Source organism: Chelonoidis abingdonii, chromosome 3 (genome assembly GCF_003597395.2).
Source record: "Chelonoidis abingdonii isolate Lonesome George chromosome 3, CheloAbing_2.0, whole genome shotgun sequence".
Classification (NCBI taxonomy): domain Eukaryota; kingdom Metazoa; phylum Chordata; order Testudines; family Testudinidae; genus Chelonoidis; species Chelonoidis abingdonii.
In genome coordinates this window covers 155609917-155634636 of record NC_133771.1, presented here as the reverse complement: position 1 = coordinate 155634636, position 24720 = coordinate 155609917, and positions in this window count along the sequence as shown.

Genomic DNA, 24720 nt, shown 5'->3' with positions numbered 1-24720 from the left:
CAGAATCTTCCATGCAAACATCTCACTGCTCTTTACAAACATTAATGAATTCAGCCTTCATTTATTTATTATTACTCATTTTGTTGTAGTATATTATAAATTACAATATATAATATCACATTTGAAGAAGTCAACATAGAAATGAAATGTTTTGATTTTATCCAAACGGAATGTTTCCATTGACCCGCAATGAAATCTTTTCATACATTTTGTTGCATGGCAAATTTCAAAGTTCCTTAATTTTGTTCCATGTTGGAGCTAAAACAAATTTTGAAATCGCAGATTGCCCAGGAAACAGAAATCCCGGTTCCCACACTGCTCTACTCATGAGAGGTAGCCTCCCAATGCAGTGGATCTGTGTTAGAACTGAGCCTAATGTTCTGGGACACAGAGAACTTCCCCTGGGGTGCACAGCCTTGTAGTTCAGCAGCTCTGCTTCCCACTGAACTGTTGTATGTATTTTTTATTTAACCATTGTCTCTATTGCAAGCCAGAGCCAAAGGCCCCACTGTCTGCATTGAAAGAATATGTCTCAAGAATCCATTGAAACAGCAATTTCTGACAAGCCAGTTTCTTCAGCTAGGGCTAGACTCTCCTCTCACCGACTCCTCCCTCACAGTGAGGTAACTCTAGTGGAGTTATCCCTGGTAACCCTTCTGCCAGGCAGAATCGGCAACCAAAAGGGCCAGGTTCAATATCCAGAGGTTCCTTTTAACAATACAACACAGAACCGGTTCGAGCCCCCACCCAGTGACCTGGGAAAATTAAACACCAGCCCTGGGCCCGCTAAGATGCAATACTTCCCCTCTCGCAAGTCCTGAGTCTGAGTATAGGAAAGAACAGTTTTAATAAAAAAAGGAAAAGGAACCCAGCATTAATTTGGGAAAACACCACAAGCATGGTTCGAAAGCATATGACCATGAGCAAAATACCCACCCCAGTTGGGCAGTGTCCTTTGCCAGGGCTGCCCAGATGGGGGGCAAGTGGGGCAATTTACCCCAGGCCCCACAGGGGCCCCCACGAGAATATAGTATTCTATAGTATTGTAACTTTTTTTTTATAGAAGGGGCCCCCAAAATTGCTTTGCCCCAGGCCCCTGAATCCTCTGGGCAGCCCAGTCCTTTGCCTCAATGTCTCACCTTGAGGTGTGAAAATCCAACAAACAAATGTTCCTTTAACACACCGCTGCCCTCTCCCTCCAGCACACCCCACTCACAGCTGCTGTCCTTCGGCAGCAGCGACCCAGAGTTCAGAAGTGCAGGTAGGAGGGATGTGTCAAGCGATACCTCAGCTGCTGCTACCGAGTCATCGTTCACCCCACTCCATTGGCCACTGCACTGTCACCTTCTCTGCTGCCACCAGCCTTTCTAGTGCAACCTCTGTGATGTCTAGAGGTCCCCCCGCTTAACACAGCTCTCGCAATTGCAGCAGTTAAGGGGGGAACCTCGCTGCTAGTGCAGGCTGGCTGTCTCCTCCACTGGAAACACTGTCCCACATCAGGTCGAAGGCTTAGCACCTAGACCTGGTTACCAGTAATCTCAGCTGTAGTGATCACTTAAAACAAAAGACTCTCAGCTGAGTCTCATCAGCTCTGTCTTTAAAAGAGTGGAGAACTGAAGGGTCAAATGGCATGTACTCTAGAACTATGTCTACACTACTGCACCTGCAGCGATGCTGCTATAGCGCTTCTGGTGAAGATGCTCTAAGCCAACAGGAGAGCTTAATAACTCCTGCCTCTGCAAGAGGCAGTAGCAATGTCGGTGGGAGAAGTTCTCCTGCCAACATAGTGCTGTCCACATCCATGCCTAGGTCAGTGTAACTTACATTGCTCATACCCCTGAGCAACATAAGTTATACCAAAGTAACCTGTAGCCTAGACGTAACCCAGGACTCATAGGCAGAGCACACACCACCAGATAGAAACATCTGTCTCTCCCTTCTCTCACTGGGCTTTGGCATTCCTACCCACTGCTTGGCGAGTGCAGTTCAGTTGAGGGTAACCCCCTCAATCAGGGCATGTTAAGCCCAGTTCTGCTGCCCTTTACTCGTACAAGGCTAATAACATGGCATTACCCCTGCATTCAATACTAAAGTGAGTTGTAACCCAGCACCAGCCAAAATTGATCACTTTGGCAATGCAGCTTTGTCTGCTGAACACCTAGGCAGAGTGGGTGTGTTCGTGTAAATACAATCTGGTCCTGAAATCCTTCCTTCCCCCTCCTCCACACTCATCCCTAGATGTCAGGGGAGAGCTCACTGAGACCCTGCTTACACTAGTACAAGGGTGGCCAACCTGTGGCTCCAGAGCCACATGCGGCTCTTCAGAAATTAATATGTGGCTCCTTGTATAGGCACCAACCCCGGGGCTGGAACTACAGGCGCCAACTTTCCAGTGTGACAGCCGGGGGGGAGCTCACTGCTCAACCCCTGGCTCTGCCACAGGCCCTGCCCCCACTCCATCCCTTCCCGCCCCCTCCTCTGAGCCTGCCATGCCCTCGCTCCTTCCCACTGCTCCCCCAGAGCCTCCTGCATGCCACAAAACAGCTGATCAGGAGATGTGAGGAGGGAGGGGGAGGCGCTGATCAGTGGGGCTGCGGGTGGGCGGAAGGCGCTGGGAACAGGGGACCTTAAAGGGGTGCTGCTGATGTATTACTGTGGCTCTTTGGCAATGTACATTGGTAAATTCTGGCTCCTTGGGCTCAGATTGGCCACCCCTGCACTAGTATGATCAAGAGGAGACTCAGGTCCATCAGCTGCTGTAGGAACTAAGAGAGAATACTGAATATACAACACGGTATAAAGAACAACCCCCTAAACGCTCCCACCCTCTCAGCACAGGAACTCCACTCTCACATTTTGTCTTTAAATATAAACCTTAAAGAAAGGAGAATGCCTTTCTGGGCCATCATGCGTGGAGACTCATGAGGACTGTTGAGCTGGATTGTGACAGTATAAACTGGTGTATTGCCAGAACAAGCAACAGATGCCAGTAGTGTCACACGGAGAGAGTATTTGGCAGTTTCTTCAAAGACTCTGACAGCAGCAGGCATTTTAGACTCTGACAGATAAAAAACTGGCCAACAAAGTGCATTGACGGAGTGTGTAGGTTGCAGAATTTGCACTGCTGCTTCCCTGAAATAATGTAGGACTAATTCCAGGGGGAATTAATGGCTTTTACTGGGGTAGAATTACAGTTGGACCCTGTACAGCCAATAACTTAGTTTCTGCAAGGATCCATTGGTTAAATAGACAGCATTTGTTGTTGGATTGATTTTTTCAGATAGGAAATTGGCTCATCACAACATTTCACAGATGCAAACAGACTCCTGAGCCTTTTCTCGTGTAGGCAGATGATGCTTAGATACTGTAGTGATTGCCACTAAAGAGAGAGATGCCACCATCAAACTGTGTAATGGGGCAATCCACCACCATATCCAGCACCACAACTGCAGCATCTGTCCTCTTGCCAGACCCAGGCATGTCATAATAAGGCTGGTAGGTGGAGCAGAAATGGTTCAACTGGTTCCAAGATCAACAGGAGAGGTTGAAGCCTGGGAAGTGCATGTTTGTGGTATGAAGGAGGTACTCGGGAACTCCTGTTACTGACCTCCATCTCTGTGCTCTGCATCTTTCCTAGTCAGTTTCAGGCTAGGAATAGGGGCACGGCTCAAGTACCAGTGAGTTACATGCACACAGACTCTGGGCCGGAGGCTGAACAAAAGACCCTTTTTTGCTGACCAAGGCAGTGCAAACAGCAAGCATAAGGCATCCCCAATGAATCCCTTATGGAAAGGATTACTCTGCGATGCATGTGTTGAAGGCTGGACAAGGCATGGTCATGGTGTCCCTAATTACTAGTGTGATGAAGCAGGGTCTGTCTGTGTGGGGGATGGGAGAGCAGGGGAGGACTTTAGGGGATGGACTATACCAGAGCCTGTAACCTGAGCTAGGTAAGGAAGGGGAAAGGTCAACACCTTTGCCCGGGAAGGAAGACAAAGGAAGGGGCTGGCAGGAGGGAAGTAGTTTTCAGTTTGGAGTTTCCAGTTTTGGGTTGGGCTGTGGGGGCGGAATTCAGGGTATCCTAGCTGGGATCCAAGCACCCTGAAAGCCCAGAAGGACTCGATTGAGGGGTCCTGACTGTGCCTACAGACTCGCTGTAACCTGCGTTCCTGTTGTCCAATAAACTTCTGTTTTACTGGCTGGCCAGAGTCACTGTGAGTCCCAGAGAGGGATGCAGGGCCGGACTCCCCACGTTCCATGACAACTGGTGGCAGAGGCGGGATATACTGCATCCTGTGGACGGCGCTTCCTGCAGTAGTGACTGGGAGCAGTAAAACAAAGGGGTGATTAACCCCTGGGAGTGTGTGCCCAGTGAGAAGGACTTTGCAGTAACAAGATCCCCCGGGGTATTGCAGTGAGCAGTCCATGGGGCGGAGGTCTGCAGCTCGACCCTTGGCAGGGAGGGGTGACCCAAGAAGGGCTGGTGCAGACTTAAGGGGTCCGTGGAGAACCGTGGGGAGCAGCAAGCACCCTGGCCTGTGAGTGGCCAGCAGGAAGATGTATGCCAAGCGGCGCAAGGGTGACCTGCGGAGCTGTGCAAGCAGAGGGGGCTGCCGCCAGGGGATGCTCACCCAAGGGACGCTGATGCCCGGGTCTGAGGAGGGAGACCGCTTGAATGAAACACGGTAGCCTCTGGTCTCTGAGGGAACAGCCTGGCAGATGCAGCGGCAGGCACCGTGTCTGCTGTCCCCAATGGGAGTGGTCAGCCGGCGTCTGAGGGCTTCACCCGAGACGCCCTCTTCTTAGTGCCTAGGGGAAGGGCAAGGGAGGACCACACTCAGTGACAGCTAGCAATTCCCCAACTGTGCAAGGCCCATGGTACCACGGCAACCAGGGTACAGGTAAGGCCAGCCCTTAGGGCTGCCCTTACTAGCAGCAGGGGGTGAACTGGCCTTGCCAGCAGCCCCAGAACAGGGGAAGCACAGGCCTCCCTTGGTCCCTGCACTGGAATCCCCTCCTCTGATTTTCCAATAGTCAAGTCAAGTTTATTAATAGTGACTGAGCCATAGACCAATGTGCCCAAAACAAACTATAAATACAACACAATAAAACTTAAAACTAAATCCAAAATATTAGAATATTAAAATATGTCAATACAAATTAGGAACATAAAACCAGTTAAACCATTTATAATCACCGTATCACTTGCCTGTTCCTTTTTTTAGTGGCTGACCAGGCCAACAGGGCAACCGCTCAGATCACAGAGACATTGTCAGTTCCTAATAAATATTCTGTTTTCTGAGAGGTTGTAGAAAAACGCATCCGGGACACAAACACGGAAAGGCATTTTGACCTCAAGTGGCAATATGAATTAACATGTAATAAAAAATGTCATAGTTCTTCCACCTGCCGAGAGCCACTTGGGCAGAGGCGGTTACATTTCTCAATGCCACTACATCAGCCTTCTAAGTCAGCTGACTGCACAGATTGAAAATGGAGAGCTGTTAAGGCCCTCCTTAACTTGTTATTGGACAAACTGTCTAAACAACTGGCATACCCATGAATCTTTTTCACAACGGGGAACCAAGGAGACAAATTTATAATGGAAACAACTGCCATGTCTAATTGCTTATTAATATCTTCTCTTCTCAACTTTCTTAGGGTTTTCAAATTTTTAACTTAAGTCTGATCATTTCCAATTCTGAGAGCTCTAGAGAATGCAAAGAAGCTGAATATACTCTACCCAAGGAAATGGACGTGGAAAAGCCCAGCTGAGCTGTTCCTCTAAGTACAGCCTTGGCAAACATTGTGGATGCATACTCTGAATGCAAAGCCAGAAACTGATGTTATGGGATTGCTCTTTAGACAGAACAGAATTCCTGCCTGTCTCAGCTCTAAGAAGAGCACTAAGGGTGCTCTAAGGGTACTCTTTGGGAGACTTTGATGGGGTGCTCAGAAGGGCTGGGCAGCTTAAAGGTTAGCACACCTAACTGGCCCTTTGCTTCCTTGGCAGAGGTGCCTGGTTCCTGTCCTTAGACTGGGAACCTTCTGGCCTCCACTTGCAGCTAGGTCTCAGACCATAAGGCGGAGTGTAGGGGGAGCCAGGTCATACCTATCCACTGGGTCCCAGCCCAGGGCTTTCTATGAAGCGACGCCGGCAGGGTCCTCCCAGCAGAGAGTCTAACTCCACAGCCCTGGGCTACTTCCTATTTATGTCTCTTCAGATTGGGCATGTCCCCAGTAGTCCAAACAGTCTGTAGTGGTTAGCATGGAGTAGTCCCCACTTGTTGACCTTTTGTGGCATCCTGCCACAGCCTCTGGTCCCTCTGGGCAGGGTGGATATAAAGTGTGAGGAGGCCTAGCCCCACAATGTCCTGACAGTCGTATAGTACGGTTCCTTCACTGCTGGGTGCTCCCTATCTCCTCAGCAGTCTGTCTTGGTCAGGGATGTAGTGCTTCTCCTATGGCGCCTGTCCAAGCTGTCAGATTTGTAGTGGAGCTTCCCTCATATACAGAGGTAGAGCTACCTCCTTCCTCTTCAGCTATCAGCCCAGAACTGAGCCAGGTTCTCTCCTTTACTTCCCTCTTCAAGCCTGGCATTAGCTGCAGGTACAGCAGGGAAAGGCTAGCTGGGCCTACAGGCTCTCTTTAACCCTTTTCGTGCTGGTATGAAGTTTCTCTGCTTTGTCACAGAGACCTGGAATCTTCCTAAGAAATTTGTTTTGGATCACTTCCAATCCCAGGGGATCATTCCATCCCCATATTTCTGCGCCACACACAATGTGAGTGCCTACCTTGGCCTCAACCACTCGAAGAGCTGGTGCAATTAAGTTGCACTCATGAGTCCAGGTGCAATGTCAGATAGCTTTCACTGAATTTGAGGTTCTCTCTTGTGTGACCTGAATGTGTTTATCCCACAACCCATTTTGTGAGAACCCAGTTACCCAGGTAGGGGAAAACACTAATTTGTTCAATATATTGCCCATCAATCCTCCATGTATGCAATCTCTGCCTTTCACTAAAAACAATTATTTGGGGTTTGGAGTAATTTATCAAAAGGCCTGCTTTGATGGGGTGACTACCCCACACTCACCCTGCCAGGTTTAATGCAAGCCAGATGGGCCAATTAACCCATTAGGCAGCCGATTGAGGAGGATCAGCTGGGCAGGAAGAGGTGGGACCTATAAAGTCCAGGAGCTGAAAAGAGAAGGGGCTGCTGGGAAAAGGAAGACACTCCCAGGAGAAAGGGAGGAGTGAATGGAGACTGCAGACAGCAGTCCTTGGGAAGAGGCTTTGCGAACTGGTAGGCCCAGGAGCCAACCCCATGTCCTGGGTGTCCCTAAGCCTCCCAATGGTAGGAAGCAGCCCAGGGATAGAGCAATGAGACTGGAGAGAGAGCAGGCCCAGCCTCTCAGCTGAGGGTCCATGGGCTGGAATCTGGAGAAGAGGGCGGTTCTGGATTCCCCTACCAGCCACTGGGCATGTGGCACTGAGGCAGTGAGCGAAAGGGCTGCCTAGGACTATTGAGGAGTTAAACTCCCCCAGAAGGGGGGATATGGCAGTGACACGACCAGAAGGCCGACCCATGAACAGGGGCGGCTCTAGGTATTTTGCTGCCCCAAGCACGGCAGGCAGGCTACCTTTGGTGGCTTGCCTGCGGGAGGTCCCCGGTCCCACGGATTCGGCAGCACGCCTACAGGAGGTCTGCCGAAGCCGCAGGACCAGCAGACCCTCCGCAGGCATGCCGCCGAAGGCAACCCTCGCGGCAACCAGTAGAGCACCCCCCAGGACTTGCTGCCTAGGTACCCGCTCGGTGTGCTGGTGCCTGGAGCCGCCCCTGCCCATGAAGAGGATAATGTGGTTCCTGAAGCTGTGAGGGGCTGCAGCTGGACAGCAGAGACAGAGTGACAGTATACAAACTGTGGACGTGGGGGTGTCGGCCTCGAGCTAATCCCCAGAGTACCAGGAGGAGGCGCCAGTCTGGCAGTCAGTGGTGCACCCCATGAAACCCTCTCATTGAAGGTATGAACATAATGCATTTAATAAATACATCAGTCCCATTGATGTGTGTGATAACAGAACCATATTGTTTGCATAGAGTCAGACAGTGAGGGTAATCCATGATTTTACGTGGAAAATACTGATCCCCTTTTAATACTAAAACAACATCATTCATAGAAAAGTGGCTAAAAGACAGCTCTGACGAACTCCCTCTGTAATTATGATGGAATCAGTGAGACTCACACCCATCTCTATCCTAATCTTGACCTCTGTTTGCCTGGGAAGGGCTCATAAAAGAAAAAGAACATAATAGCCACACTGGGTCAGCCCAATGGTCCATCTAGCCCAGTAGCCTGTCTTCCAACAGTGACTGGTCACAGATGCTTCTGAGGGAACGAACAGAACTGGGCAATTATTCAGTGATCCATTCTCTATCATCCAGTTCCATCATCTGGCAGTCAGAGGCTTAGGGACACTCAGGACATGGGGTTGGCTAATAACTATTGATGGACCTATCCTTCCATGAACGTATCTACAGTAACTCCTCAGTTAACGTTGTAGTTGTGTTCCTGAAAAATGTGACTTTAAGTGAAATGATGTTAAGCGAATCCAATTTCCCCATAAGAATTAATGTAAATGGGGGGTGGTAGGTTCGAGGAAAAATTTTTTTGCCAGACAAAGGCATTATATGCATTTTAAACAAGCAATTTAATACTACACTGGGGGGGAGAGGAGTAGTGTGCATGTGCTGTGTGTATACAAACATACTGTACAGTACTATAGTTGGGAGGTGCCCCTGCCTTACCCTACACAGGCACAGCCCACTGGCACTGGAGATGAGGCAGGCAAGGAGACTGAAGGTGCTGTAGGCTGGGAGAAGCATGTTGCACAGCAGCGACAGCTTTCCCGACTCTGCAAGCACCAGGGGCGGGGTGGGGCTCAACCCTCAGCCCGCCCATTCCACCCCTTCCGCCAAGCCCCCATCCTTGACCTGCCCCTTTCTCCCCCCCACCTCCTCCCCTTTACTTCCCACACTGCATCTTCGCTCCTCCCCCTCCCTCCCCTCCCTTCTAAACACCACAAGCCAGCTGATTGCTGCCATCAGGAGGCAGGGGAGGGAGAGGGGAAACGCGCCGAGTCCTCGCTCCTCCCCCTCCCTCCTGCCTGGGACAATGAGCTGGCTTGTGGTGTTTAGGGGGTAGGAGGGAGGGGGAAGGAGCGAGGCCTCGGCACACAGGCTCTCCCTCCCTCGCCGCCGCCTCCTGCCCATAGCAAGCAGCTGGCTAGCAGCGTTGGGGAGAGAGGGGGAGCTTGCGTGCCAAGTCCTCGCTCATCCCCCCTCCCTCCTGCCCCCAAGAGGCCGCAAGCCAGCTGATTGCTGTGGTGCGGGGGGAGAGAGAAACAGGAAGGTGCTGATCTGTGGGGTCTGCCAGCGGGGGCCGGAGGTGCTGAGGTGGGGGGAGTGTAGGGAGGCTGCCAGCTGTGGAGAAAGCAGGCAGCCAAACAATGTAAGAGTGGAGCCTTGCACAACTTCAAATGAGCATGTTCCCTAATTGATCAGCAATGTAACAACAAAACAATGTTAACCAGGGACAACTTAAAGTGAGGCATTACTGTAATTCTTTTTTAAACTCAGTTATACTTTGGCCTTCACAACATCCCCTGGCAATGAGTTCCACAGGTTGACTGTGCATTGTGTGAAGTACTTCCTTATAATTCTTTTAAACCTGTTGCCTATTCATTTTATTGCATGACCCTTGTTCTTGTAACTAGAGATCTATTCCTGTTATCTCCAATTTGCCCCGCAAGAGAATCAAAAACCAAGTTTAGATCAACAAAGGCTGTAGACAGTTTCCCCCTACCCCCAAAGAGGGACAAATCTGTAGATCAATTAAGAAAGCATAAAACAATTATTTGTAGTAGAGTTAGGGTGACCAGATGTCCTGATATTATAGGGACTGTCCTGGTTTTTGGGTCTTTTTCTTATATAGGCTCTTATTACCCTCCACCCAACCCCCCATCCCGACTTTTCACCCTTGCTGTCTGATCACCCTAAGTAGAGCAGCCATTGTGAAAACTATCTTGTTCTTCAGCAAACAATTTTCTATTTTCTGCTCAATCCTCTAGTTTCCCCAAAAGATACTGAGTATAAATTTTTAAGCCAATGTTGAATAAGCTGGTTGGGCAGTAATTCTCTGGATCTTTCTTACCCCCTTTTTTATACAGTGGAATAATAATACAGGTAGCTCACCCTGAGGGAAAAATCCTTACATTATTTATACTGGAGAAAAGTTTAGCCAAAACAGGTGTCTGCCAGTCAATATTCTCCTTAAACACCTCTGCAGAGATGAAATTCTCCCCTGACATTTAATTGATTTTCCAACAGAAAATGCAGTTTCTGCACAATCAAAATTTTCTGCAGGAAAATTTCAATCTGATGAAAATATTAAATTTTCCATCATGAAAATTAAAATGAAATATTTCATTTCAGGTCCACTCAACTCAAACTGAAATATTTCACTTTGTTTTGAATCAGTTCAATAAAACATTGTTATATTTCCATATCAGCACATTACCATATGGCCCCAATTCTTTCCTATGGGCTGAGTGCCCTGGAGAACTAAATCTCCCACAATGCAGTGCAGATTTCCCTCTGATCAACTTCTGTGTGGCACATCATGGGAGTCGCATGACTCTGAGTGCATCCTGGGACATGTAGTCCGGTTAGAGAGCCTGGCACTTAGGGGAAAAAGGGGGGGCATCAGGCTCCCGAACCAGACCACCCTTGAGGCAGTGCATCACTATGGGAAAATGCTGTTCAATAAACCAAAACGTAACATATCAGCAATGTCAAAATGTGTTGTTTCAACTGAAAATTGAAATTGAAAATTTCTGAACTGAAATTTTTCAGAATTTCTGTTCTGGAAAAAATTCAAAATATCAACTTTTTATCCCAGTTTGGGATGAAAACATGTTGTGGTTTGAACATTGGCCTACTAAACCCAGGGTTGTGAGCACTGGCCTGCTAAACCCAGGGTTGAGGGATATGGGGTAAAAATCAGTCTGGGGATTAGTTCTGATCTGAGCAGGGGGGTGAACTAGATGACCTCCTGAGGTCCCATCCAACCCTGATATTCTATGATTCTATGATAATTTCCCTTTGGCTGGAAATTCCCAGTTTCATTCAGCTCTGTCATTGAACCCTGGACTCCACCACCCCTGAAGAGTGGGACCAGTAGCGCTCTGGCACATCAGGGCATTTCCAAGAGTGATCAAACCTTTCTATGGCTGAGAACATCTGCAGCAAGACCAGCCGGGGCAAACTGCTCTTGACCCCTCAGCTTTAGTGCAAATCCCAGTCACCCGCCCCATCCCATTGGCACCAAACTATGTATTCAATGAACCTCTACATTTCCTAGAGAAATCTTCCTGGGTTTTACTGGGGCAAAAAACAGCTTCCAAAAGCCACCCCCCTTGTGCCTGCTGCAAGCATCTCCTATTTGTATGATGGCTTTGCTTTCTCAAGGCCCCATGGGAAACAGAACATTAGCATCATGAACTCCACCAGCAGCGACAGCCTTCCCAGGCAGTCCTGCTCAGCCAGAGCCCAATCCCTGTCTGCCACCACTTGGGTCTGAGTGAGAATTCCTTCTGTCCTCTGGATGTCATTTCTCCATCCATTTCTCAGGCTTTGCCAGAAGGCGAGCAGTGTAAACGGATACGACAGTGATGACAGCCAATTACTAGCTTTAAAAATTAGCCCCCAGGTGAGCGGGCTGCCTGGCTGCTGTCAGACTGATTTCAGGTTAGGCTAGGAAATTGTCAGCCAGCTGACAGAGCCCATGTTTAGTCAATTCTCCACTGGATGAATGTGCCAGTGTTTCCCCGGCATCGGGATCTCAGCTCTGCTTACATTTCCAGCCCAAGAACTAGGGACATCTAAGAGATTGTTGGGGAAATGATCAGTGCCTTCTGTCTACACTGGGATGTAAGGCGTGTGCCCCAAGGGGTACTGAACTTAGCCACAGACCAACTCACCCATGACCATGCAGGTCTGAACAACTGCCAGAGAGGTAGAGTCAAGAAGGGCATGAAAAGTGAGTGACAGGCTAATGCTGGGGAGAGGAACGTGCCAGCGGAGTTTGGGGAGTGGGCAAGTGTATCAGTTAGGCAGCCCAAGTTGCTTCATCCACAGGGCAAGTGTGGAGTCCCAGAGACCCGGAGGAGCAGGATTATGTAGCCACAACGGTGGGAGGCTTACAGTTGAGTCCAGCGAATATAACGTCACATGCATATAACAGCGCAGCAGCAGCACAGTCAGCCACAACAATGCAATACAACAGCAGCACAGCAATACGCTGAAACAGTGACAACACAGTATTAGGCAACAGCCATACAATGCAGCATCACTGCCAAACCTAACCAAAGTTTTGCAACGCAGCAGCAGCAACAACCGAACACTGCGGCAACAAAACTGTGCCATAGCAGTAGTGCACGGAGGCAGCAAGCGAGCAGCAATTCTGCAACAGTGTAAAGCAAAAGCACCTCAAAACCACTGCTGTGCATCGATACCAGCCATGTAGTCGCACAAAAACCACGCAGCAGCCCCGCAGGGAGTCTGAAACTAGATGACTTTTGTGTCCTTAAACATTGGGTTACAGGGGTCACCGGGAAAAAATAAAAGGCAATAACAAACAGCCCCCTAAGAGAGTGCAGCCAATTGCCACAAAAGACCCCATGAGAGCCCTTCTGGAAAAGGCTGACCCCATAAATGCCCTTTGAGTTACGGATTACAGTACGGAGTTTCCTGCTCTTCCTTTACCACTGCTGTAGAGTCTGCTAAGGAGAGCAACTGCAACACATTAGCTAAAAGGGAACTTGCTGAACAGGAGAAGCCAGGCTGAAATACAAACTGGGATGAGGGGGGAAGGTGGTGTTGCAGCAGCAGGAGGAACATTTGCAGTGTTGTTTTGTAGGGCTGGTTTCACTTGCCAATGGAGAAATAACAGTTGTTTCTCTTCAATCCATGAAGATTTGCAGCTCTGACTTGAGTCAGGGCTGGATGGGGCCTTCTGTAGCCTGCCTGGGTCATAAGACCCTCCTCTTGTCACCCTGATCACAGTCTGCACAGAGTGAACAAAGATTACAATGGAGATTTCCAGGACACACCAAGAGTTCAAGTCAATTAGGAAAACGAATTAAGGGAACAAGAGAGAGAAAAAGAAGTGGGGCTGGGGTTGGGAATGGGAACAGAGAGTGCAAGACACATACAGCCAGCACTGTACATCTGGAACTGATCATTTTAAAGAACTAAGGGTATGTCTATACTACCTGCCAGATCAGCGGGTAGTGTTCAATGTATCGGAGATTGATTTATCGTGTCTCATCTGGACTCGATAAATCAATCCACTAATCGATACCCGTACTCCACCTCGTCAGGAGGAGTAAGTGCAGTCGACGGGGGTGCCACGGCAGTCGACTCACCACCATGAGGACAGCCAGGTAAGTTGAACTAAGATACTTTGACTTCAGCTACGCCAATAACGTAGCTGAAGTTGCATATCTTAGTTCAACACCCCTCTACACACACTAGTGTAGCCCAGACCTAAGAGTTTCTATTTGCTTATAGGAAAAAGGCCAATTTTGCTACAGCTAATTGTAGACTGGAGTCAGACCCTGTTTAGCGAACGCCAGTGTTTCTGCTAGGGCTTTTCTATGCTACACAATTAAGTCGACCTATGTAAGGTCACATAGAGCCACCACAGTAATTACTGCGTTTTTTCATGTGCACACTGTCCTCCTTCCTCCAGCGATGTGCATCCTCACCAGGAGTGCGTGCACCAAGTTAACTGGGACAGGGGCTGGAGCTGACAGCCTCAGATGTCAGCCCTGCACAGGGCTCACAGATGGAGCCCCGCTGCCACCCCCACTGCTCATCTGCACGTAGTTCTCAGCCAGGGGTGCCAACACAGACACTGTGTCACCCTAATTACATCGACCGAAGTGCTACGCCTGTCGTAGAGGTGGAGTTACTATTTTGGTGTAGTGGGGGACTTATGTCAGCAGGAGCAATCCTGTAATGTGGACACCTACAGAGTTAGGTCGACATAAGCTGCCTTACATCGACCCAACTCTGTAAAGCAGCCCTGGCCTACGTTGTGTTAGCAGCTTTCTGATCCCCAGTCTCTCACTCTGCCCAGCTCTGCTTAGTAGTTATCGTTCTGAGCTCCTATGCGGGAAACCAAGGAGACACCCCTGCTAGGTCGGAGCAATGGCCTACTAGTCCGTGCTCCACTCTTCTGTCTGGAGAATCTAGTTATAATGCTGAGTCCTTGTGCTTTGCACCTTTTGCTGGGAACATCACAGAAGCAGCATGCTCAGAGAGTGGGGAAGAGGAAATGCACATCCCTCTGTGTCATGGAAAGGCAGAGACAGGGATTGAAGAGTAGCCAAGCTGGGTCACATGGGGGTTCTGAGGAAGGCAGGGTGATCCAAGGGATTGGGCATTGGCCTAGGAGTTAGGAGACTGGGGTTCTATACCTACCTGCTGTGTGACCATGAGCAAGCCACTTCCCTTGTCTGTCTGTCTTGTCTTTTTACACCACAAGCTCTTTGGGGCAGGGACTGTCTCTCACTTTGTTTGTACTGCGCCTAGCACAGCAGGGGTCTGCTCCCAGTACGGGCTGCTAAGCACTATTGTAATACACATACAGTACTGTCATACAAAAACACTGGAATCTCAAGTGTCTCTGTGGGGCGGATCATTAAAGCAGCAGAAATACAGGCTTCCTAAGGGCAGGGGTCTGGAGGAGCTTTCTGCATCCACTGGAGGATATCAGTTAGTCATTACAGTTAATAAGGCAAAACCTGCCTTCCCATCCTCCCTCAGATGAGTCTGTGGCTGTTGCCTCCTGGAATGGAGACCTGCAGAGAGCACTTGAATGCACAGTGCTAGGTACAGCAGCTTTGGATGGAAAAACCCCATGCTTGGAAGGAATAAAGCCTGGTTGTTTCTCAGTGGTGCTGCATGACCACTAGGGTCACTGCATTACCCACCAAACACCCAGCTTTTCCCACGGAGGGAGTTGCCTGTCACAGTCGCTGTGCAGAAGTTCCCCTTTCAGACTCTTTGATTCAACTTTTCTCTGTGGATAAAGATATTAAAGCAAATTTGATCAAAATGACACATGGATTGGAGCGTACGTTGCAGACTCTAATTCTGTTTACTGTTCTGGGGGAATGGGCAATTATTACAGAAGTCGGGACAGAGTGTTTTTAATAACATTTCTTGTTAAGATTTAATTACAGGAAATTGTATTTTCTTAATCACTGAAAACCCAACTGCCTTGGAAAAACATTATTTTTGATAATTTTGTTTGCAGTTTATTAAATCCTTTTCTTACATTAGGCTTTAGTATAGTTCCCTGCTAAGTGTTTCTTAACACCTGAGGGCCTTCTAAAGCATGGGGGCTGAAAAGAACAGCTTTTGGGAAGGTTGGGAAGCAGGGATCTATTTCCAAAGCAACGTGTCAGGGCAGGGAGCTCAGGCTTAATCAGAGCTGAACCGAAAAAATGTTGCCAAGTAGAGAAGAATTGCACCCCAGATGAAATTTGTGAGGGTGGGAGAAAATCCTGGCTTTTATTCTGAGCAAAACACTGGCCATTTCACAAGAAGTCAGATTGCCTTGCCCTAGGGCTGGCTTTGAAACAGAGCCTGCCCTGCATCTCTGATGTAGCAAAGATGTAGTGTCTGCAAACAAGAGCCCTTCTCAGAGGGCAGCCTTCAATGGAAAAGAAGCATTGCCCTATGAAACCCACGTGGAAGGGCAGGGTTGGCATAGAAAAATTGCATTCATGGGTTCCTTGGTCCGGAGCAGATGCAATTCAGAGGATGAGGTTGGAATGGTTTATCAAAGGTCAGGGAGCAGGAAGAAAGGGACAATTCTTTGAGCAACAGCCTCTCCTCCCCATCAGAAGCTGAACTTCATGAGTCTGAAGATCAAGGCTGCCCAGTTTGTGGATGTTTAAGGTCAGGGGAATGGTAGGAACCCCAGTCACACGTGCCTCGGTAGGAGTAGCAGACACAATCTCATACTCATATGGATGAAGGAGAATGCCAGCTCCCTACAGATATCAACGCACGCCCTTCTAATTGAAAGGACTGAGGGTAGGTTCTTCTGCACTGCTCAGGCACCCAAAGACAGAACAACTTCACACTGATAGCAATGAGGAGTGAGCTGCCTGTGGCCCTACCACATGCTGAAACCATTCCTTGGGAACACTCCTCCCCTAGGTCAAGTGTATTGGTTCTTGAGCCTGCAAGAGCCTGCTAGGTTACCTGAGCCTGTGGAATGGGATGAGCAAGCACAAGAGAATGTGAGGGCAGGAAGGAGACAGAGAATGGGATGAGGGAGGAGGAGGAGTGGGGAGGGAGAGGAAAAGAGGGGAGGGAACTCATGCGGGGGAGGGAGAGTGAGAAGAGGAGAGTCTGAGTGCAGGAGGGGGAAATGGTGAGTGAGGAGAGGACAAGTGGGAATGAATGAGAGGGACTGAGAGTGGAGAGAGGGAGGAGATCACCTGCGGAGAGTGTAGAGAGAGAATGTGAATGCGAGGTGAAGGGGCCAGGCTCCTAGGCATTACACAAGCACTTGGTTAGCCGGTCATACCACACACAGGGGAGGCTGGCCACCACAGCTCCGTCACAGAGATACTGGGCCAACACTTTCAAAGTGACGTGTGGAACAATAGATTCTGTGGGCACCCATATCAAAATGGCTTGCTAGTCATGTCCTGCTGAAGGCCGTGGGAGTCACTGCCTGGTGTTCCGGGCAGGACAGGGCAAAGCACTGATGGGCTGCTTGAAAAAACATCTGATCATTCTCTTTCATCAAGCCAAAGCTTGTTTCTCAGTTGTGAAATTAACACCTTTGTCCAAGTACGCATTCTTTCCCTGCAGGGGAAATTAGCCTCTTGTTTAGAAAAACTGTCTGGCATGAATTAAGCAAAAGGGCCCTGGGTTGCTCGTCTCCGTTCAAATAAATCAGATCCTGGATATCTTCAAAAGCGAGACAGCCAGAATCAAGTTCTCTGCCCACCCCCTGCTGCTCAGATCAGGGATGCCACTAAGACATTCCACCCGGAACCTCCCCTATCAGCTCCTGTTGGTATTGTTGGAGAGAAAGACAGCCAAAGTAAGTGAAAGAGCCAATTGTGCTCTTTAAAGGCCAGGCTGGCTCTTGTGTTTGTGCAGAGGCAGCCTCCCTTTATACAGAGGGCGAGCACTGAAAGGACAGCTCTAGGGGGAGATGAGCAAAACAGATCCACTATCAGCCAGAGGCATCCAGAGTGTCAAGAAGCCACAGCTTGGTAAATAGGACGCAAGTGCTATTCACCCATCTGCAGCCTTTCAAAAGACATCTCAGTCCTGTCAAACAGCCATGTTATCTCTCCCTGGGAACACGAGGCACGGAGGTTCCAGGGTGAATGGGCTTATCTCAGACTTGTCTTCAACAGACAGACGCCATTCAGTGGCACACTGGTATTCAGGCCCTTCGTACCCGTTATCTGCACGAAGTGCCTGATTTTCCTATCGCTCCTTCTGACACAATCACTGCCAAATGATGACATCTGCTGACATGTGCACGACTGAGACCCCATGGGCCCAGACATTGGCAGAGGAGGGGCGGGAGGAGAGACATCCTCAGCACACTCCTCTCTAATGCAATCTCCGGGGTATGGAGAGACAGAGACAGCAACAGCCACAGTCAGATACTACCCCATTAGACAGCACTGGGAGGTTAGGCTTCAGATGTTTCCATCAGAATGAGCAGCTCAGGCTCAAACAAGAAAAGCAGCTCCACAGAGAACAAGGAATGTGGTAGCAAAAGGGAAAGAGAAATTTTGCTTTCCTAGAGAGAGATCAGCAGAGGGATTGGTGCATGTGTATGTTTTACACACACATATACACACATACACACTACAGGGTACACAGCTGCTGTATGGTCTCTTTTTATCTACCATGCTGCTTCCCTCAGTCTCTCATTCTGTTGACGGTGTCTATCGATCTGACTCTACCATCTGTCTTCCCCCAGCATCTCTCTTAAACTCTGCCTTTGAGGCGCTGATTTTTTAAATCTTTGAGGGACAGAGAAGACAGCTGTGCGCTTATTCGGCGCTGTTTGATGTGCCCCTTTGATAGCTTTTGTTTTCTGTTTGTGCTGACTGCTCCAAAAGCAGTCACCTGACCGGAGAGGGACAGGCATGAGGTGTGAGTGAGGGAGCTGCATCCTAGCATCGGCCCCCATCGGAGCTGCACTGATTCATATGATGAAGGGCTCGTGCCAAGAGATCTGCTGAAATACACAGACAGTAGTGACACCATGATGCAGGCAGAGGAATGAGCCCCAGGCCCAGTGCAATGCCTGACTTCCCATGATAGAAACTGCCCACTAAATACACATTTCCTTGGCCCTCCACTAAATCATGTTGTACTATAACTTCATGACATCCAGGAGATGAGGGCCAGGAGGTTTCACCAGCCCAGCACAGGTAACGCTCTGAGCATATGCTCAAATGTAAGGCGATGCCTGATGTAAACAGAGCTGGCCAAAGTGCAGCCGCAAGCCGAATGCAGGCCACACAGCTCTGCAGTGAGACCTGCAGACTCTACAGGTCCCAGCCTGCAATGGGAAATGTGACCAGGCAACTTGGATCAAGCTGGACCAGTGCCTGGGACCTGTACTCTCCACGGACCCCAGCCTTCCTGTTCAAGACAATGACAACACCTGACCCCATTTTCGTAAAATTAAGCACTGCCCTCAAGATCCTGATTTCCCAGTGTGGCCCTTGGTTGGGAAAAGTTTGAGCACCCCCTAGGCTGAGATGTCAAAATGATCAGATCATCTTTTCTCACACAGCAGTTTTACACCATTATGACCCCCACTGACTTCAGGAGAAACACCACTGATTTACACCAGTGTAAGGGAGAGGAGAATCAGCCCCATAGTGTGTAGAAGAGGAAAGGGGTGCCAATCTCAGTGCTCCCTTGGCTGTGCCCTAGGGTGACTAGATGTCCCGATTTTATAGGGACAGTCCCGATTTTTGGGTCTTTTCCTTATATAGGCTCCTATTACCCCTCTCTACCCCCTGTTCCAATTTTTTACAGTTGCTGTCTGGTCACCCTACTGTGTCCAGGGGGAATGCTGAGCTGAGGAGGGACGGGCAGGTTTTCTGCCATTTTCAACACCGTCAGGCTCTTGACTCTTCTTACCCAGCAATGAGACTTCCCTGATTTGAAATTGAGACATTAGTGGTATATTTCCCATCTGTTAGGATTTGCTTCTGGAGTCTGAAAATAAGACAACTCCTGCCGACCATCCTTCAGTCAATAGAAATTGTATTGATCTTTAAACCAGCCTCCAGTTCAGAGTGGCACATGGTCTGCTGCCCCAGAGCAGGCTGCAGAGTAAGAGGTGCATGGACTTTTAAAGTGTGGGTTGGGGGACTACTCCACATGGAAATTAGCAGTCTATTATTGCCACCAACTACTGGAGTTACTCCTTTATCTCAAGTGGTTGAGATGCATGTCGTGATGAAGGCCCTGGGGATGATCTAAGCAAATGGATGTTACTTATTCACATGGACTCATGCTAGAGCAGGATCTGTTACAGTGGCTGCCTGTCCTTCATCTTCACAAGATGAACCAAATTTTGGCAGAGTTAACACGTCCTGCAAAGCTGAAGATTACAAAAACAATGCCTAAAATAGTTTTCGGACTGATGCATCTTCGTCCTACTGGAATGGCTGCACCCAGACGTTTGTGTTGCAACATGAACACATCCACATCACAGCTGATGGCACAGGTGCCACTGAGTCTTGTTAGAATGGGTTCCTGTCTGCATCCTGTATCACTTGCCGTACCGGTATTGCCCTGGCCTCTTCCTTTGTCATTCAGTGTTGAACGCATTCTACAACAATATGCATTACCTCACTTTTTGGGGGCGAAGCCAGACCTTTTGGCACCTGCTCCCCTATTTGGTGTAAACATTGCTTGTGCCAATCAGAGGCGAACACACACAGGTTTTGGGCCCCGTCCCCTATGACACTTCTGTGATGTCATAGTGGGTATTTTAGGGGTTGCCCTGCCATGTGCAGGCAGAGAGAGGAGAAAACGTGTCCCGTGTATCCCGTGTATGCCGTGTATGCCGTAACCGAGCCTGATCACCTCGAAGCCTCTCTCTCAGCTCACGTGTTTCAAATAGAGCTTCTACGTTTGCCGGTCGTGATGTGTTGGTTTGTATTTGTAAGTATCAGTTATTACTAAATGCTGCATTTTGTTTATAAATATTGTTAGTAGATATTTTAGGCATTGTGTGTTTTAGGTTTTGTTAACTCTATTAGCTAATCATAAGCTGCTCCCTTACCCCTTGTAACTATCTCCAATAAAATTTAAAATTGATTAATTTTAGTTGTGTGTGTGTCTGCAGTTTGCCTCATGACCCATACTCCCCTTGCATCTCTTACCTATATAGTCTGTTGCCACGTGCAGCCTGGTAAATAACAGGCCTGCATTTTCTTTTGCCCCTGCAAATACGTGGCAATCTACAAGTCTTAGCCTACTGATTCCCAACTACATTGGGTGTAATTATTGTGAGTTTCAAGCAGCCCTGCACCGAGTCCTGACCCAGGATGGAGCCACCCTACTTAAATGGTCTTTTGTGACTGAACAGGTCAATGTAGAGTTCACTGCCAGAGAGCAGAGATCCCTCTGCCCATTAGGTCTGTGTCCTCACCTTCCAAAGCCAGAGGAGCAGGGGAACTTGGTGTGGAGGTGCTGCCCTTCTGCGGCTCACAGGTGCTCTGGACTATAGGCTGTAACCCCTGATGATAATCATCATTGTAAGACAGCAGGCATGCAGCAGCACCTGCTGCAAATCTAAGTGTACTGCAACCTCAGCAATGAGCAGAAGAGACAGCAGCAGCAAGGAGCCCGAGTGGCACTCTTTAAATATACATCAGCATTTCAGATCACCACCTTCTTGCAGCAGCCAGCAATGTGAGAGACAGATCATGAGCCCAAGAGCACAGAGCGGTAATTAGAAAAGGCGAGACTGGTTTGGCTCTGTGTTTTGTGTATCACAGCTTCAGAGCGAGAGAGACTTTGGTGCAATGAGACTTGAAATACAATCTTCTATCTCCTGGGTCCTAGAAGAAACTTCTTAACTTGCTTCCATAGGAACACAGACATTGCCAGACTGGATTAACCCAGGGGTCCATCCAGCCCAGTATCCCGTCTCCAACAGTGGCCAGCAGCACATGCTTCAAAGAAAGATGCAAGAAACTCTGCAGTAGGGAATTAGGGGATAAGCTACCCCTATGAAAGATCCTCTTATCTCCATATAGTTAGAGGCTGCCTTACACCCTGAAGCACTAGGTGACACCAGATTTTCAAAGCTCTCATCAATTAATGCCCAACTCCTCTGTACATGAGATGCTGTGTGAGAGTGAAGGCTTCCGTCCCTGGTAAGTCTCTCCAAATAGCGTCACCAAAATGCAGGGGATGTGGCTGAAATTTGGAGATGGAGAACCCATCTGAAACTTTGCCCAAGAGTCAAACCATTGTGCGTCTGCTGCTTTAGTCTAGAAGCAGATGCACTAAAATTCTGGGGGCGGGACAGTCTCATGGTATTTCTGACCCAACCAGAACCAGGAGGCACTGAAATACACTCAAAGAAGCCTGTTCTCATCAGACTCAGGGCCGGGCTACCATTTAGGCGGCCTAGGCAATCGCCTAGGGCGCCAGAATTTTTGGTGGCAGCATTTTGGCGGAGGGGGCGGCAGGCGGCTCCGGTGGAGCTGCCGCAGTGGTGCCTGCGGAGGGTCCCCTGGTCTGCAGCTCCAGTGGAGCTACCGCAGTTGTGCCTGCGGATGCTCGGCTGCTCGCGCGGCTCCGGTGGACCGCCCGCAGGCACGACTGCGGCAGCTCCACCGGAGCCACGGACCACCAGACCCTCCGCAGGCACGACTGCGGCAGCGCCACCAGAGCCGCGGGACCAGCGCGCGGGGCGGCGAACTTGCCATCCGCCTAGGGCATTCAAACCCCTAGTGCTGGTCCTGATCATACTTGCAGCCCAGTGATCTTCAGATGAATTTGGAGGAACTCTGGACAAGCATCTGGACTTCTGGGTGCTCCTCTGCACCTCATGGCCTTTTGAGGTCCTCCTGCTAGTGTCAATCAGATGGATCTATCAAGCAATTGGGCAATCCTAGCTCCTTAGCTCTGTTATTTGGGACAGGGGATCAAGTTCACCCAGAGTCACTGAAGTTACTTTAATTTACTTTTTTTTTTTAAACAAATTACTGGATGGATCTGAAGAGTGATCACCTGCCTATCACATTCAGCAAACAGCAGTGAATTATTTGACCAGCTCCGCAAACTGGGCAAGTAATGTGGGGGGGGAATAGGCCCTGAATATTGTTTTTGATGTAAGAATCATTATCCCCATTTTACTGATTGAGAAATATATAAAAAGAAGTTATCACAGGCGGCTGACCCAAGGGTTCACAGTCAGTATTAGAGCTCAGGAGACCTGGTCTCATAGCACACTGTTTAATCCACTAGACCACATTACCATGCATTATTACAGATGCTCACAGCCCGGCAGGTTACTTAGCACTTGGCAGATTTCCTCAGTGGATTACTGTGGCTAGACAATGGCATTTTTGTAGTGGGAGCTCCTATTCCAGATCTTTCATGGTCATGGCTCCTCATCTTTGATATGAGTCCCAGAGTATGGCTGGAGAAAGGCTCAGGGAACGGGCTACAAAGGATTTCACTCCTACATCACTGGGGTGAATCTGGCCCACATCAGTAGTCACAAGAAATCATTAGCACTCCAAAGCTGGGTGATAGCCTGTGTGAAATGAACCTTTATAAAATGGATAATCAAAGCATTCCCAGTGATACTAGAAAGTCCAGTCTAAAGCCCATTGCTCCCCCTATATAAGGCTGCTCTTGGGAAGCCATCCATGTGGTACATTATACAGAAGGGAGCTAAATTCTGCCCTCACTTGCATTTGTGCAACCCCCACTGAAGTCACTGGGGCTGCCTAGGGGGAAATTACAGCTGGATTTTGTCCACAAAATGAATCACAGACTTGAGCAGGGAAGACAAGAACTTTAAAGAAAAGAGCACTATAGAGAGGGAGAAGTGTCTCACCCACGCCGTTCTCATGCACAGTACTGTGGACTGAAATCAGCCCCCTAATATATACATGTCACACACCATTAGAGTATCCTAGAGTAACAGTCTCCAAGCTGCAGCTTCTTTACTCTAAGTCATAGCAGTTTGGATCAGGGCTGTAGAATTTTTGCTTTGGACAGGACAGATGTGCTATGACATTGCTGTTATCTGTGGTGCAGAGAGGGTAGTAGCACAAATCCCGGACTCGTCACAGGCTATTGTGTCTTAGTACAAACATCTCCCTATTATTCTTTTGCTGCTCAAGCCATCAGTAAAATACAAAAAAGAAATGATAGCTCTTGGCTAGCAGATACATCTTGGTGCTCTGTTGGTCCCTGTAACAGGGACCAGCTGCCACCCCAGCACCACCTCATGTCCAAGGGTGCCTGTGCTGTGCCCCACCCCTGTTTCCCCCTCACCGGGGATCCTTCAACAAACCCCATGGTCTCTCTTTCAGGCACAGCCCTTCCCCACCACGCCCTGGTTTCAGGTGAGCACTGCCCTCCTGACCTTCCTGAGAACTGCCCTTTCCCTGGGGAGCACTGCAGGAAACGCTCCTTCCCTGCAGCTTCGTGCTGCCTTTTACCCTGGGATCACCTGATTCAGCCCCAGGGTGGCTTGTCCTGTACTGAAGACTGGCTTAGCCCCAGGCTCTCTGGCCTGTTACATTCCCTGGGCCCTTGCTGAAGGTCTGGTTTGAACAAATCCAGCAACAAGCACTAATGGCCTGATCTCAATCCCATTGCACTGATGGAAAGGTTCCCATTGATTCCACTGGTCTTTGAGCAGCCTCAGTGGAACCAGGGATCTGTGATGGGATTGGTCGACGGCTGGCTTGTAACCCGCCCCCTTCGACCAGTGCAGTGCTCGCTACTGAATCTTCAAGATTCACGGCTTGTCTACACTTGAAACGTTAAAGTGGCACAGCTGGGCCATTGCAGTGCGTCAGTGGAGACACTGCCAATGCCGACAGGAGGGGTTCTCCTGTCAGAGTAAGTAATCCACCTTCCTGAGTATTGTGTACATCAGGGATTGGGTTGGGTTAACTATGGTGCTGAGGGAGTGGATTTTTCACATCTCTGAGTGATGTAGCTGGGTCATCCTAACTTCTGAGTGCAGACCAGGCCTCAGTTTCTGCAGTGGTAGGGGTAGTAAGGCTTTTAGATGGTAGCAGTGGTCTGAAATGTAACAATGGGAAATATAGGCTGGACACCAAAAGAAATGTCCTGGTATAACAGAGTACTGAAGAATCTCCCAAGGAAAAGGAAGGAAGTCCCATCACTTGGGACACTGAGAATGACAATGGGCAACGACATTGCCCCTGGGGGAATGCATTGTAAGGGACAGTCCTGTACTGGCTGTGCTTTCTGCCATTCTGTAAAAGAGAGGAAGGGAAAGTTGCCAGATGCCCCTTTCTCAGGAAATAGGGGCTGTTAAAACTAAAGGGAGTATAAAGAAAACTGGAGGCAGGTGAAAA